The 16228-nt window shown below is 49.9% G+C and overlaps 1 long non-coding RNA gene across 1 annotated transcript in view; it reads right to left on the bottom strand.

Moving 5' to 3' along the window:
- The window catches only part of LOC137856464 (uncharacterized), a 256606-nt gene that overhangs the window by 3643 nt on the left and 236735 nt on the right, over positions 1 to 16228 (bottom strand). The gene's annotated exons all lie outside the window — the stretch shown is intronic.

Below are 16228 nucleotides of genomic sequence, written 5' to 3'. Positions count from 1 at the left end.
TCCACCTTAACAGCGCACCTTAAAAGATTATCTCGGTTATTTCACAGGCACCGAGCCGGCACTAATAGTCCAAGGCAGATATTGAAAAGCAGCACAGGGCCAGGCAGATCTATTAGAAATTCCCATCCACGCGCCTCATACATATTGATTTCTGACACCAAGCAGCAGTGAAAGCCCCCGTGGGAATAATATATTTAGCAGGGTTCGCTGCGAGGAGGTCACAGAGTGCATACAGATTAGCTACAGAGGACCAAGGCACTAGTGTTGGAGCCAAATGCTAGATTTTATATCATTTTAATCTGAACTTTTATAATCCTTTTAGTTCTTCTTTCTCTGGCTGGCAGAGGGAAGGCTCCTCCGCATGGCTCATGCATCCTTTTTTTTTTTTTTCCTTTTCTTTCTTTATTCCTCCCATAAATGTGCAAATGCTGTTGTATCGGGGAGGAAGGCACCCTTAGCATGAGCAGGAAGGGGCACAGATTTGGGTTTTACACGCAGAGGTGTGTGCATGGCCACAGACACGCAGCCAGGTGTGGATGTGCACGTGGATACAATGGGCATTCCAGCTGGAGACATCTTTACTGGAAGGTTTCCTTCCAGCGGCTGTGTGTGCGTAAACCCCAGGCTCCGGCTGTAACGTGCAGACATAAAGGGCTGCCGAGGACCCTCTCTTATTTTATTTTTATCCCCGGGCTTAATTGAGCAGAAGTCGCGTTGGTGCTGTTGAGCCTCGGAGAGCGACAACCACAACACCAGCAGTACCTACCCAGCTTTAATTACCTTTCCGTGTGCTGATGGGGAGGAAACGCCTGCTCGTTATGCGGCGAGGTGTTGTGACGGATCCCATGGAGGTGTCAGGAGGGAGCCAAGCCGGCGTTTGGGAGGCTGGAGCCATGCCAGCGGCGCGGAGGGAGAGGTTGGGGTTGACACAGGCTGACACCGGAGCAAAATGTGCTCCGACAACAAAGGGGAACGGGAGGCTTCAGATAAACCCACACAAAAGCTCGCTGGCGTCTTCTGGGCGACAGAAGCATGGTGACTTGCTTATTTTTTTTCTTTCTTTTTTTAAAAAAATTATATATTTTTTTTAGGAAAGGGCCCCTGCAATTAAGCACCGTGGGGACCCCCAGTGTTGGTGGACCCAGCTCCTCCAGTGTGTGGGATACACATGGGATCCTCCCTGGCTCGGAGCAGAAAGCTCACTTTTTAGGTTTGTTTTCTACTTTTAGGTTTGTTTTCTACTTTTTTTTCCACATGGAGCATCTCCAGCCACCGAGGTGCCTGATGCGCCAGGAGAGGCTGCAGCAAAGACCCAAGTTATTCTTTTCCTTTCCTTCCTCAGCCGTCTGGATGTTCATTTCTCTGCCTTGTGTGGGTGGCCCCGCTGAGCTGGGCTTTTAGCAGTGGTCAGCAAATGCAGCAGCACACTTTAAAGGCAAGATTTAAAAAAAAAGACAAAAATAGCCAGGTCTGTAGAAGACCATGAAGGTTGTCCTCTGAACCCTAAGGTTATAAGCCCAGGATCATCCACCAGCTGCTCTTGGCCACGTCTTTGTCCCTGGGCATCCCCGCGCCCCCTCGGGCAGCACATAAACCTCTGGCACACCGAGATGTGCCCGGGTGTCACGCTGCTGGCAGCACCAGCAGGGCTTCACCAGGGCAGGCAAACTGTTTTTTCCATCTCTCGCTGCTGCTGCCTAGTTTGCGATGCAAAAAGGCCCCGGTGTTTCCATTGCAGGGTTGATAAGCCCAGAGAGCTGCTGTCACAGCACACCATGGCAAAAACAAGAGTCTGGCCAAGGGTCCAGGAACCACGCAGCTAAACCCATCTCCCAGAAAAAGGCAATGCTGTAAGGTTGGAGATTTTTTAAAATACCATAAAACTCAGCATTTATTGAGTCGCGTTTGGCTGAGCCAAGTGCTGGTGTTTTATGGCTGAGGTTGGTGGCAGCTGCCTGTGCCATTGCCCAGGCCATGGACACGTGGAAAATAAAGTGCCTGCGTTAGACCTGCCCTGAAGGTGAGGTGGCTCCATCCAGCGTCTGCCTGGAGCCAGGTCCCAGCTGCAAAACCTTGCAAAACCAAGGCCTGGGCACAGCACAGGTGCTGGCAAGGACCTCACCTCTCTAACAGAAGGTTTAAAAACCCCTAAATTATCTCTGTCAAGATAAAGGGTTGGGTTTTATCTGCCATTATTGACTACTGAATACTTTACATTACATCACAGGTGAAAGAAAACGTATGGATTGACCTTAAAAAACTAGAGGGAAGGTGATGCAGAAGTGCTGAGGAATGGGGACATTCACAGCAGCTGCAGCTCGGTCTGTATCAGTAAGGATACGAAAAGGAAAACCACATTTTAGGTTTATGTCCCACCTCGCAACCACCTGCCTGCACTTTTTGGCTCTCCACGTCCTCCAGCCCAGCAGCAGTCCACTTCTCCGTCCAAACAAGATTGCTGCTGAGAGGCTGGGACCTGTTCCAGATCAGATTTAGATTTTTTTGTTGTTGTTTTGTTTGTTCATTTTTGAAGATCTCCATCTAAGAGGCACGCAGTCCCGGCACGCTGAGGTGAGCTCACTGCTGGCCCTCGGCCAGGCTCTTCTCCACAAGTGCCCTGGTTCCTCCTGGGTCTGGAGGACACGACTTTGTTCTCTCCTAAGCCGTGGCTGTCAAACTTCACACTTCATCCTCCCATGCTGGGGCTCTCCCGCAGCCCCCTGTGGCTCCTCAGCGAGACACGGGCAAAGCCTTGAAGGTGACACCAGGCTGCTGTTTCGCCTCCAGGAAGGTTTTGGTTTTGGTAGGAGGGAGCCCGTAGTAAATACCATTAAAATCCCCCACGCTAATTTCAAACGCCGAGGTCGTGGGATAATCTGGAGATGTTCCTCCAGATGGGGCTCCGCAAGCCCCTGCCCCTCAGCCCGTGGCTTTGGCAGGGCCGCGCCAGGGCCAGATTCACATCTGGCTTGTGATTAAAAGCACCTACACGTGTGCCAGCTTCCTACTGTTTGTACAGCTGGGTTTTAGCACTCGGAGCTTGTACTGGGCTTTTGTCTCATCATGTGGTAAAAAGCTGAGGCTTGTTGGTATTTCTTTTGGCACGCTACCACACAGGCTGGGATAGCTGAAAATGAGCAGCGCCGGCACTGAGGGGATGCCCTGCCCAAATGAGCACACCACCCACTGTGGCTTCCAAACACCACCTCGTTTTATATTCCTATAGATGTGTTTGTTATGTATTTGTTATGTATTTCAGTGTTTACGTACATCCATACATTTCTGTGCACATACACACATTTAATTGATTAAACGGTTCTAAGAGGAAAAGGAAACATCTTGTTCCAATGAAGATTTGTGCATCATCTTGTCTGCATCCGCTACAGCTCTGCCCTACAGGCAGTTTTCAGCTCAGACTTGGGTAAATAGTGGAAAATGGTGAAGGGTGGCTGCTGAAGAGTCAGCAGGGGGATGCAAGACGACATAACCTGTCCAAGGTGGCCTTGGATGTGCTAGGAAGGTGACTGAGACAGCAAGTATGGAAAACAATGAGATTTTATCAACAGGAAATACTTAAAAAAAAAAAGAAAAGTAAAGCTAGAAGTTGGGTTGAGAGGCACAAAGTACAACACGATGTGGTTTGTGTTTCTTAGAAGGAGAAGAGTTGGTGGTGAACATAAGTAAACCAAAAGACTTGGTAGATGGAAACCTATGAGAAGCAGGACCGAGGGTAAAAGTTCAGGTAAGTTAGCATTGCCCTTGAAGAAGAGATCCTGAGGTCCATCAAGAGAGGAGAGATGGGAAATGTTGTAGCAGAGCACATGAACACAGAGTGGATGTCTCCAAAGAATTAAAAGTAGATCGTGTCGCATACAGTGAGCAGAAGAGAAATAGTGTGGAGCTTCAGGGGCAAAATGAGAAGGTCCGAGACATAAATGAGATGCAATCTGTAATGACATAAAGAAAAATACATATTCTGTGGCTATCTTAGAAAGGAGTTGAGGTGGCCCACTGCTAAATGAGGTGGGGAAGCTAGAAATAGGTGATGGCACAAAGGCAAAAGCACGCATTGTTTTGCTCCAGCCTTACCCACGTCACCACTGAGGAACGATTTTGGGTGACGATATTCATCTCAGCAATCAGGAGGCCAAATTTAGGGTGGAAGAAGGAGACAGCAGGGTATCCTCCATTAGGCTGGTGAGGAACTCACTGAAGGAGTCTTTCAGTCTTTCTGTGGAGAGCAGGGGAGGCTCCCGAAGTCCAGGAAAGGAACAACAAGGTGCCTGTCTTTGGAAAAAGGCAAACGAGGGAGCCAAGGAGCTGTAGACGAGCCAGTCTACTTAGCGCATGGAAAAATGCTGGAAGAAATAATCAAACAAATTATTTATGAGCCTCTAGAATATAGCACAGAGATAAGTAACAGCCAACAGGGATTTGTCAGGAACAAATCATGTCAAACTCACCTTATTTCCTCCTGTGACAGGGCAATAAGCCTTGTGCAGAGGCAATGAATATCATACATCTTTGCTTAGGGAGGCTTCTGACACCATCTCGTGGGACACGACGGGAGAGGTGGATTTTGGAAGGCCCCACCATCAGCGGTGGGACCACAGGAACACCCTGGTCAGTGGTTTGGTGAATTGCTTGGGGAGAGACAAGGGAGGGGTGTCAAGGGGTGAAAAGGCAGGGAACCCATGGAAGGGCAGGGATTCAACATCCTCATGGGAAATTTTGAGGGGAAGAGCAAGAAAAAAGGCAGTTTAATATGGCCAAGTGCAAAGTGATGCATTGAGGTAGGAATGAACGGCACACGTGGTGAGGAACCATTAGCCAAGAAGGAGATGAACAGGAAAAAAAGATCTGCCAGGACTTGAGAGCATCAGACGCAGCACACAATGCGTGGCTGTGAGAGAAGCAGGTGCCTCGCCCTGAGAAGCAAAGGGGGGATCACAAGCAAGGCAGGCTCTCTGCTCCACTCGGGAGCTCAGCTGGCGTTTTCTGCCCTGTTCTGAAAGCTGCTTTTCGAGAAAAATGTGGATTAATTGGCGGGAGCCCAGCAGAGAGCACTGAGGCTGATGTGAGGTCTGGGGAACGCGTTTTGTGAGGAGCATGGAGAGGTGGGGATGTATTTAGGCCAGGGAGGGGAAGGCTGAGGCTCCAGCCCATAATGACGTGCAGGATGCTGATCCCACATGGGGAGCAGACAGGGGGATCCTGGGGCTCCTTCCAGCCACCCTTTTGGGCTGGGAAGGGGCAGGTTTGCTCTCCTGGAGCTCTCCCCTCAGCCTGGCCTTGGCGCTGGGCGAGGATGCTCTCCGGAAAGCAGCACCGGCTGCTGCTGCCTCCTCAGCCTTCGGGATGCTCCGCTGGCGGCGTGCTGCACCGAGCCCTGTGCTAATCAGCACAACGGGGAGATAATTAATTATGCCCCGCACCTTCTCAATGGGAACGTCAGGAAGGAGGGCTGAGCCGTCCCCGCTGCCCCGCTGTAATCCCGTGCCACGGCTGGCTTTATTGGCTCCGAGGGGAAGAGAGGCACATTTGCCTTCCCGCTGGCGCCGCGTTAAGCACGCTCACTTCACAGGCGCGTGCAGATGAAAGCGTAATTGCATGGAAGGTGAATTGATTGCAATTAACCTCAGGACTTGGCCTCGGGCTGGGGTGTCCCACCTTCCTCCCGGGGAAAGTGCCGCCGGGGGCGGCTGATGAGCGCACACATCACGGCGTGGCACACGCACACCTTGCCCGAGAGCGCGCATAAATCCCGCGGGAAAACACGCATTATGCCAAAACGATCAAATTAGAAATGAGGCACATCAATCACGGGATTACAGCGCCGGATTGTATCGGGAAACATAAATTACAGAGCGGGATCCCAGGTTCACCGAGAGGTTCCCGGCGTAATGAAACGGGGCTGGCATCGCGCAAGGAAAGCATCACCTCCCCGTGAAACGGGAACGCAAGAACCCGGTCCGACCCGTGTGCATTTCCACAACGTCTCCTGTCAAAAAGGATCCCAACAACGTGGACAGTTAAGCACAATAAGCCCCAAGGAAGCCTCCCCTGCCGAATCAAACAACGATCGCACATTAAAAAGCATGTTCAGAAGATAAGTTCGTAAGGAAGATAAAAAGTCTCCAGCAGGGCTGAGAGTTGGATGGAAAAGCTGCTCCGAAGGCTGGTGACACGCGAGCTGGCTGGAAAAGCCTTGCTGCTAAGTGTGAAAAGTGGGAAGTCATCATTTTACCCCATGGTTTTTGCATTTCCTAAGCTGAGTGAGGCTCACGTGTTGCTGTAAGAAATGCACATCAGCAGGTGATGGACACGTTCCTGTCTGGAAAGCGTGCGTGCTGTGGCAGCCCCAGGTATGTGCTCACCAGCCTGAGCAATGCCCCCACAGCACCACGACGTTACCACCACGCTGCTGCCCACAGGGTGCTGACATCCACCCCCCTGGCCACCAAGAGCTCATTTCGGCAGCCACCAGGGATGCTGCAGGAGCTGGGGGTGCCCGTGCCACCAGCCTGTCCCTGCCACGGTGTCCCCAGCACCCCTGCGCGCTGCTTTCCCCCTCAGGGTTTTATTAGCACCACCTCTGCCTTTTGGCAACGGCCCCGGCCAGCACCCCAGGGCACCAAAACTGGGCAAATAATGGAGAAAAAGTGCAGAAAAAGGTTTTCTGGGTGGTGCCCGCCCTCCCCCAGCCAGGCTCTTTGCCGCTCGCAGCGTTGTTATTCCCTCGCGATGACGTGGGTTATCACAGCAGAATACATATTCGTCGTGGCCACAGGACTAATGATTTGTATCTGAGCCCTCGTCTTAAAATCACTTCTCATCAATACATTCATTTTTATACACACAGCTTTATATAATTCATTACACATATTCCCCCGTACTGACCTATTTTGCTGCACCCTGCATCTATCACTGTAGATGCTATTCTGCTCTTTAGAAAAAAACCCTGCCTTTTCCACTTTTCCGTTCATTAATATGTGCCGAAGCTTCAGTTACACGCTGTTTTTTTTTTTTGGTATTATTTTCTATTTTTTTCCTTCCACCTGAAAATAAGTTTTGATTCTGGAAAGGATGGTGAAAACTGAATGAATCTGAATTAATTAGGCACCGAAGGGAGTATTGCAGTTTACCCCCGATATGTTTTCTGCTTAGTTCCCCTCCCCCCCTCAAAAAAAAAAGTAAAAAATTAAGCATTTTACAGCGTGTCATTCAGGAGCAGCAGTTTGAAAGGAAACCATTTCTGATGGATCTAGTTCAGCACTGAATCACAGTGCCAAACTGGGTCAGCCGGGAGAGCCGGAGATCATTACGAGACCTGAGAGGCGCCTGTTCTCTGCGGGGGGATGAACGTTTGGGGTCTGATCCGTGGCAAGCAGAAGATGGAGAGCTGGAGCAGGCCACCAATGTATAGAGCCACAGAGTTATCTAAGTTGGAAAAGACCTTTGAGATCACCCAGTCCAACCACCAACCGAGTCCCATCACTAAACCATGGGATAAGCAGCTCTGATAACCCCAACAGAGGCTGAAGCAGAGCAGAGTCGGGAGCAAACCAACTAAAAATGAAATTTTCTGTGCCCAAAGGCATGGTGTGGACCTTCCCCGTGCCTACAGGGGTCTCGGGGCTGGTGGCTGCAAGGCCACCATGGAGCTATTGCAGCCCCTGTCACCTGTGGAAATACTGCAGGTCGAAAAGATGGGAGATGCTCTCGTTCCCTTCCCAAACAGCGTCGCTCACTTATCTCCTTCTTCAGCTTTTTTCCTCGTCCTATTTTATTCTGGGCTCGCAGGGTACATCAGGATACCTGCCAAATATGTGCTGACTCAGGACTATGATTTGTGCGCCGGCTTCTCCACGCTCATTTGCTGACTGTAAATTTTTGTGTGTGCTCTGGGACAGGCTTTTTTAATTTTCTGCGAATTGCTGCATCCTTTTTTCAGATGTTTCTGCTACCATAGCATTATGATTATGAAACGAAGTTCAAAGAACACTGGTAGGGAGAAGATAGGCTGGAGCATTGCTTTTGCTTGTGGAGTGGCTGGATGTCTGGAAAATAAAATTAAAAAATAAAAAAAAAAGAAAGGGGGGGGGGATATTGAGTTATACAGAGATCACCAGAAACCCTGCACTGCTCTGATGTTTCGGTCATCAGCTGCAACGCTGACTGGAGATAAATCAATCTGCAGCAGCTGCAGATGTGAAATGGCCATAATCACCAAGGGTTTTCCGAAGGTGTGGAGGAACGGGGGAAGGCCAGGGAGGCAACGGGCCCATAAAGCAGTGCTCCAGCTTCTCCTGCCGTTTCTATTAATTCCCATGCATATATGCAGTGCCTGGAGTTTGCGAACTTGATACGCTGCCGCCTGTTTCCAATCTATAAAAGTAATGCGGGCTGAAGGAAGCTGTGGTTGCCTAAATCCTGTTTGTTTGTCGCAGTCAACTGCTTCTTATTAGAACATGATTTAATGTGCTTGGCAGCAGTAAAACTACTAGTTTTATGTTCTTTTAATCTCAAATGGAAGCTAAGCTTGGTTCTCCAAAATGCTAAAACCAGCTGTGATCTCATATGAGATTCTTGAAGAACGGTGCTGGGTTTGTTTCGGAATAGCAAATCTTTCGGAATAGTGTCCCAGATTTTTGAGATAAAGTATTTATAAAGAGAATATGCGTGGTTTTTCTTTTCTTGCTTTGTTATTTTTTTTTAAGCCAAACGGAGAATATTGTGTAAATTATTGTCTGCCTCTTGCTGCAGTTTCCTTACCTTTTTCACCTTCCATGCAGTTAATTTTGCAATATTTCTTCAGCGATTCTCAAAACAGCCTGAATTATTAGTCTGTTGCTCTTATTATTTTTGCTTTCAATCTGCAAGGAGCGGCCACAATTGGTTGACGATTATCTAATATTTGTCACAGGAAATCCTTTCTGCAAATGCGCTTTCAGTGTGTAATCATCACACCCCATTGTGGCCCCGTGGCCGCAGAAGGGTTGAGCAGCACGCTCTGCGCATCCATGTAATGGATGGCGTTTTCATGCCAAATGATTTCAGAGTGCTATTGGTGCCAAATATATTCCTGGCTTTAAATGCTGTTTTTTCCACTCGTTGTGCATGTAAGCTCTGCTTTCCTTGCCATAACTCGGTGTTTGGAATAGCTAATGACTGCTGCTGATGATGCATTTTAATACAGCGAGGGGGCCAATGAGATGGACAAGGTGCTACCTGCCTCCTCTTCCTCCCCGCACACCAAAAAGCAGCCAGACAAAGGCTGAGGAGGGTTTTTATATTTTTTGGTCTTAGATTGGGTGATGCAAAAGCAAATATTGGTAAGGCGGGCAGCAGCCCACCAGGAGAAGTCAGGCTTTGTGTGGAAATGTGTGCGGAGGTCCCTCAGCTGGGATTTGGATTCTGAAGACTTTAAAGCATAAACCAAGAGCGAAGCTTGGAAACGGCATCCACTTGATGGAAATTTCCCAGCGGTGTTTTAAAACGTGTGTACGGGCTGGCCTGCCTACCCTAGAGGCATACTGGGGGTGAAGGGATGGAGAAAGAGAGAAAGAGAGAGCACGGCACACCCACCAGTCAGTAACACTGAGCCTTGCTGCCATCTCACGATGTTAGGGATTGGAAGGGACCTTTCCTCGCAGACACCACTGGTTTCTCTTCTTTCTTGCACGCTTAGCAGTGGGGAAGGGGTAAGGTGCCTCAGATCTCCTTTGGGAACCACTCTGTTCAAAACTCTCCTCTTGCTGCCCAGCTGTGAATCCCGGCGAGGAAACCTTCAGGCAAACAAGTCCGTGCGCTCTTCTGGTCCTCTGCCAGTTGGCTTCCCATAGGAAAAATGGCCAGGAGGTCACACGTGTTTGGGGGTGAATGTCTGAAAAGGGCATTCTGGAAAGGGATTTCCAGAAATTTAGGGTCTCTGGAGGATGTTGGTTCTTTCTAAGGGGCTGAAGGGCTTCAGAGAGCAGCAGCTATGTCCTCACAGCCAGAAGGCGCATCATGATCCTACTGACCATCACTGATGCTCAACTCCAAAGGTCTCCAGCGTGTGATGGTGTTACACAGCCCCTGCAACTGGTACAGCCCTCGCTGTGTCCACTGGCCACAAGGCAGCAACACCAAGAAGAGAGTTTTAATTCTAGTCACCACTAAGGTTGAAAACATCGGTCCTCAGGACCTGGCCGAAACTTTCTGGATAGATTTTAGCTCATGGCTAAAAACACGGCTCTGTCACGGTCATCACGTGTCACCAAACCCAAGCCTCCACCTGCAGTTTGCAGTTGCTCTTGGACGCCTTGTTCCTCTAAGCAAGCGTGTCGGAGCCACACGGCGGGCTGATTAATTCCCGGGACAACGCGGTGCCGCGTTAGCCTTACAGCACAGCCACCGCGGGGCTGGCTCCGAGAGGAACCCCAGGTAATTAACACGGCTCTCACCCTTTCACTTTTAACACGCTTCCTAATTAAGCTCTCCGGAATCTGGCCGCGGTGTCGGCAAGATGATTTATCCCCCGGCGGTGGTCACCAGCGCCAACCTCGCTGTCAGGGAGGCAGGCTGATGCGTGTAGGGCCGTGAGTTATGGCAGCCCTCCTCCTCGCCTCTGCACGGGTGTAGGGCTGGCGTGGAAACTCGCAAAGCCAGGGGGTAAATGCACAAATGTGGCTGCAGGACAGCTCTTGCCCGCTGATGTGTAATGGATACATCTATAAGAAATGATAACAACGCATATAAAAAGGCACTGACCTGTAATTAGCCCATCCTGCTTTTTTTTTTCACCCCCAAATCTTTATGTCACTCCGTTTGCAGATTAATTAAACCTAATAGATGTAATGAAACGCCAAGAGAGCTGATCCCTTTCGAGCGATTCAGCATCGATTTGGATACCAAGTGGATTTTGAGCAATTATCGTCAATAGGCAAATTCCTCAATAATTGTTTTACGCACAACCAGACGGTGCTGAGGTGCAAAGCCTACCCATGGACGCCCGGGATAATTGCCCCCTTCCCCCCGTGTATCTTTCCGTAGCTCTGCGCTCTCGGTGCTGCGTGCACGGCTCCGGTTTAATTCCCCGTGATGAAGGCGCTGCCAGGAAGCCCAGCATCCATCATCACCCTCCTTCAGGGACCAGCGCCGGCAGCGATTAGCGCCCGCTCCGTGCAGATAACGCTGCTCGGGTAGGGGAGGAATCCCATTTCCAAAAAAAAAAAAATAAATCTCCTTGTAGATGTGCTCTGTTGCCCTCCCCCTCCGTGCTGGGGGATGGAGGGGGCCCAAACTGGGCTCGGTGCCTCCCGGGGGGGCTGTGGGAATCACGGCGGGGCCCCCCGCCTGCATCGCTGCCCGGAGGACGCGGAGCTGGCGATGATGAGGGCTCGCATGAATCCCCCGAGCCAGCAAGCAGGGATTCCTAATTGTCAGCTGCGCTGTGCTGGGCTTGTTTAAAATAATTAGAGTGCGGCGGCTTAAACAGACCGGGGGGATGTGTTTTTTTTTTTTTTAATGCCTCCGTATGGGTTTTTATCGGTTGCTATCAGCTCCTGCTCCTCTCTGACACCGTCGCGCTGGGGGATGGGGAGGAGAGCGAGGTATTATGCTTTAAGTACACAAATGCTGTCGCGAGGATGGGGATGAACCAGCCCCAGCGTGCGAGATGGATGGAAACAATACACCCAGTGCATCCCAGCTATATTATTAAAATAGAAAATCAGGGGTGGGGGTGGGGGAAGGGAGGATGGGGGGGTGAAAAATGTGCTTTCTCCTCTTCCTCCTTTTTTTTTTTTTCCCCTCCGAGAGGGCTAGCTGAAATCTTTCTTAATTACCGCTTATTCCAATGACAGAATTGTAATTTATCATTTAGTTGTAATTTGACATATGTTCACACCTTTGCCATTTCCAATTTCCTCCCTCCTCCTAATTGTCTGCCTGGCTCGCCTGTCACGCGCGCCCTCCTGGGATTAATTCGAGCTGTCTGTCTGGGGCTGCCGGGAGCGTGACGGTGCCGATGTGCACACCGTTTATCCACGGCATCACCCAGCCGTCACGCGCCCGCCTCGCCACGGCCCCCATTGTTTGTTGTTTCACCCCCGCCTGGCGCTTTTCTGACTTTGGGGTGTTTTATTAGACTCTAATTACGCTGCCGGCTGTCAGCCGCGGGGAGAGGAACCCTTGCGTTAATTACCGGGGGGGGAGGAAGGGGCCGGGAGATGTCTCTCGCTCTGCCTCTAAAATGCACGCCACGTTTCTGCGCTCTGCCTCCGATGCCTCCTCCGTGGCTGCTCGCGGCCTCCTGGCCCCCGAGCCTGAACTTTGGGGGCTTTAAATCCGGAGAAGAGGCATCGCCCTCTGCCCCGGCTGTCATCGGGCTGCCCAGGGCCGGGAGAGGAGTTGGGGTTCCCCTGGGGGCTGGAGGTGTCGCTTCCAAGCAGCTTGGGATGAGCCCAACTCATCCCCACAACCCAAACTCGAGGGGCAGAAGCAGGAATAAATCGGGCAGCGCTGCCGCGAGCACCAGGGATGCAGGTGTTGGGGATGCAGATGCTGGGGATGCAGGTGGCGGGGACGCAGATGCGGTGCATGAAATCACGGCGGGACTTCGGAAACACAAACCCACCCACCCGACACCGTGCCCCTCACCCAAGGCTGCACCTCGGCACCATACCACAAGAGCTCAGTGCAGAGAGGTCAGTGCATCGCTGCTTGCCCTGCCACATGTGCGTGGTCACAGCCTCACAGCAGACACCAGCCCTGCTCTCCCTCCCCTGCGTGCTCTTGGCACGTCTCAGAGGTGTCGCCATGAGTCAGATTGCAAATCCCCCTCAATTACAGCCGCTCGCAGCCCAGGTGTACGGAGCAGCCGGCTCTGCACTGCCTGAAAATATCTGATGCCTTGTAGGAGGCCAGACTGAATGGATTTACATTTATTCAGATTTTTTTTTTTCCCTTTCATGTTTGCTTCCTACACCAGTGACCTTTTAAAATTATTGCGGTACTTGCTTTGTTTTCTGCTTGCTGCTGTTGGGAATTTTCCCTTTCATCCTCCTCCCTTTTGCCATGTACGAGGGCCGGCCTTTCCGGGCAGCTTTCCTTGTAGCACCAAGAGTCTACAAAACTTTTAGGAGCCAGCATTTCTAGCCTTACCTGGCAAATAAGGAGCAAATTGTGAAAACACAAAATGCCTCGGGATCAGCTCTAAAGGAGAAGGTCCTCCAAGTACTTAGCCACGTTCTCCAGCCTGGGTCTGAAGCCTGAGGAAGGAGGTGTTATGATTTAGTGCTGGCCGGCTGCCTTTACGGCTTATTTTGTACATTGGAAGCTTTTCACTGGCAATGCTGTTGGAAATCGATGTGCTCATTAGGAATCGATGCTAAGTGCTTTTGAAAAGTCCCTTTCTTTTTAATTTCTTCTAGCTATCAATTTTGGTTTTTGTTGCAAACCTGACTTCCTGAGGCCGTATTCATTAATAGATAAGCAGTAATAAGTCGGTTATGAGCACGCAGGAGGCTCATACTCCACGCTGGCATACGCAGTGCCCTTCCTACCTAGAAATAAATCTGATTTTGCAAGGATGCGCAACTCCATCAGCTCGCAGAAGGTCTCCAAAACCCACACGCTTTTGCTGCAGCTGTGACAAGAATGGCAAACTCCAGACAGCGAGGAGGGACTCGAGCCAGACCCGAGCCAGCAAACAGCCTTCAGGGTAGCTGTCCTCTGCAGTATCAGCTGCAGCACTGCATAGTGGCAGCTGGGAGATAAAGGGAAGGAAATGGATGTGCTGAAACCTGCACTCCTGGGCGGGGAGGAGAACAGAATGGAAACTTTTTCTAGAGGTATCATTATTATTATTATAAAAAGCCACCTCACCTTGGCCACATGGCTGGTTTGCCATGGTGCGTACAGCCAGCTGCACCCCAAAAACTTGCAGGAAGAGGCTCCACCTGTGCACCTAGGGCATGTAGGAGGAGCACCCCCACATCTGTTAACAAAACCCTCTGTCAGTCCTGCTGCTGTTAAACAAAAGAATGGGGAGGACAGACCAGTAGTGCCTCACCAGGAGGCCTTGCAGACCCTTTGCTCTAGGCTCTCTCAGCTCATATTCGTTTGGTATCTCTCTGTCTCCTCCTCGACCATGGTATAGCACACCACAGCTGCCGGAGGACAGATGAGGATACAGCAACTCCTTTGCATGCCCTCAGCATGCAGAGTATACTTGTTGCATCCCTATCAAACCAAACCCACTTTTGTTTCCAAGTCCAAAGAGAACCAACCCAGCCAAGCGCCATGGCTGCCTGTGAGCACGTGGAATATTTCTTACAACGAAAGAAGCCTCTTTCATTCACGTATGGGAAGGGAATAAACTCTCTTTAAAGAAAGCTCTCCCCTCAGCCCCACAGGCAGAGATCAAGCACGTCCCCTCGTCATCCCAACGCGCAGGGATCAGGGAAACTGTGAGATGGCCAAGTCCAGGTGGCGCCCTTGTGGAAACTGTTCCTGTGCACTAAAATGTGCTGGTTGCTACTGGTATATATGAACATGGCAGGAATGCTCTTTTCCACGCTTTGGAGTGGAAATCCCATAGGTCCCGCAGCACAGATGCAGCTTTTAGTGAAGCACGTGCAGGGGGCAGAGGTTTTGGGACGTGGTGGATGTGCCTTTGTGTGCTGTACGCACATTTCCTTGCCTGTGACACCCCAGACAGACATGTGGGAGGTCTACGTGAGTGTGCATGTCTGAGGGATGTAAGTAAAAGACCAGCCCAGAGCAGGACACCCTATGTGGGGTGGTATGTGTCTGCTGGGGACACCTCTGCCAGCTCTCCAAGGGTCTCCGAGGATCACTCAGGTCACCCAGTCACTCGCATGAGGAGAAAGGCTGGGGAGCAATGACATAATGAGCCGAGCAGAAAAGGAGTTGTTATCGGAAAGTAATTTGTAATACAGCCTTTCAAATAAATATCCCAGCTATTCCTCTGCTTTATAGTGTCATTTCTAACTCTAAGAAGTCAGTGTATAAATCTAATGGAGTAGGCATTCATAAAAGTTCAGGTTGAGTAATAAAAGTAACAATTTTCTGTAATGATACTTTATAGATTTGAATAAGATATAAAATATTTTTGCTTTTACAGCATATGTATGTAAAAGGAGTCTGTATACTCTATAAAGCGGGGATTACTTTTAAATTCTTAAAATATTTCTGGAACAAAGTAAATAATACTCTTTTTTTTTTTTTCTTGAAGGACCATTTGAGAGCCACACAAGAAACTTTCTAGATATTTTGTCCAATAACAATTCTCCTGCAGCCTTGGAGAAGCCACAACGCACTCTCCCCTACCCCCTTTAACAAAGGGAACCCACAGGGTTTCTTTTCCCCTCCCGTGTCTCACCGCCCGTGTCCAGCCCCCAGCATTTATTTGTGTGCAGCCTGTAACCTATACAACGCCTGTGTGCGTGCTGGCTGCTCTGGCAGCCCTGTGTACGTAAATCGGGTCAATACACACACTTGCATATGGATTTACCCTCCAAAATTACTTGTAGGACATGCTAAAAAAGGGGTCTGATGCAAATATGAGATGTGTAAATTTCCCTTATATATATCCCCACACATATCCATATTCTCTCATGTATTTACATAACGTGCACGCATTTCTGCATGCACACTCGAGATGCTGTGGGGCTATTTCAACTTGCATATCCATTTGATATCAAATCTTGGGGCGTGCAGCACACAGCACCGCCAGAAATACCTACATCTATCGGAAAACAAAAAACGTGACTCCAAGCACAGGCAGCCTGAGCACGTTTCTGTTGACTTGCTTATGGATTTATACCCACAGCTTGGCTCCTGTGCCCAGCTCAACAGGCATCGCCATCACCTTGTCTTTGTAGAAGCACAACATGGTGGTGGGGGGTGGTATCTTCATGGTGTCCTCATGGTGGGAAGCTCATGTACTCTGGCCAGGTCACCATACAGCCAAAGCTATATTTCTATAAGGTTTTTCAAATAAGAAAACCTATAAAAATCTTATATATGAAGCATTCATGGGCTGTAGGCAGTGGGTGTCCAGAAGGCTAACAACAGACCGATAAAAAGCAAACCGTCTTTTGGGTCAAAAATCCAGTCACATTTTTGTGGTAAACTATGAAAAAAAGGGGTTGGGAAAGTTACTGTGCTGTAGCAGAGAGTGCAGTTCAGAGCTGGTAGCACTGAGGGCTTCAAGGTT

The sequence above is a fragment of the Anas acuta genome, chromosome 4 (assembly GCF_963932015.1).
Source record: "Anas acuta chromosome 4, bAnaAcu1.1, whole genome shotgun sequence".
In the NCBI taxonomy this organism is placed as follows: domain Eukaryota; kingdom Metazoa; phylum Chordata; class Aves; order Anseriformes; family Anatidae; genus Anas; species Anas acuta.
Note: the sequence above shows the minus strand (reverse complement) of the source record. Positions and strands in the feature narration are given on the sequence as shown.